We start from the raw sequence: 558 nt of genomic DNA, 5'->3' as shown, positions 1-558 counted from the left end.
ATTGATGAGGACAAGCCCATCACTAAGAAGAGGATGGAGCACACAAGAGACCCCACTCATCATGAGATCCCTGAGATGCCTCAAGGGATGCACTTTCTTTCACAAAACTATTGGGAGCAACTAAACACCTCCCTAGGAGAATTGAGTTCCAACATGGGACAACTAAGGGTGGAGCATCAAGAACACTCCATCATCCTCCATGAAATTAGAGAAGATCAAAGAATCATGATGGAGGAGCAACAAAGACAAGGAAGAGACATTGAGGAGCTCAAGCACTCCATAGGATCTTCAAGAGGAAGAAAGAGCCGCCATCACTAAGGTGGACCCGTTCCTTGATTTCCTTGTTCTTTATTCTTCTGTTTTTCGAATTCTAGTGCTTATATTTATCTATGTTTGTGTCTTGTGATCATTAGTGTCTTAGTGTCTATGCCTAAAAGTTATGAATGTCCTATGAATCCATCACCTTTCTTGAATAAAAAACGTGCTTAATTGAAAAAGATAAGAATTGCATGAATTTTGAATTTTATAACAGTTTAATTATTTTGATGTGGTGGCAAT

The sequence above is a fragment of the Arachis duranensis genome, chromosome 6 (assembly GCF_000817695.3).
Source record: "Arachis duranensis cultivar V14167 chromosome 6, aradu.V14167.gnm2.J7QH, whole genome shotgun sequence".
Taxonomy (NCBI): domain Eukaryota; kingdom Viridiplantae; phylum Streptophyta; class Magnoliopsida; order Fabales; family Fabaceae; genus Arachis; species Arachis duranensis.
The sequence above is the reverse complement of the archived record's forward strand: the minus strand, read 5'-3'. Positions refer to the sequence as shown.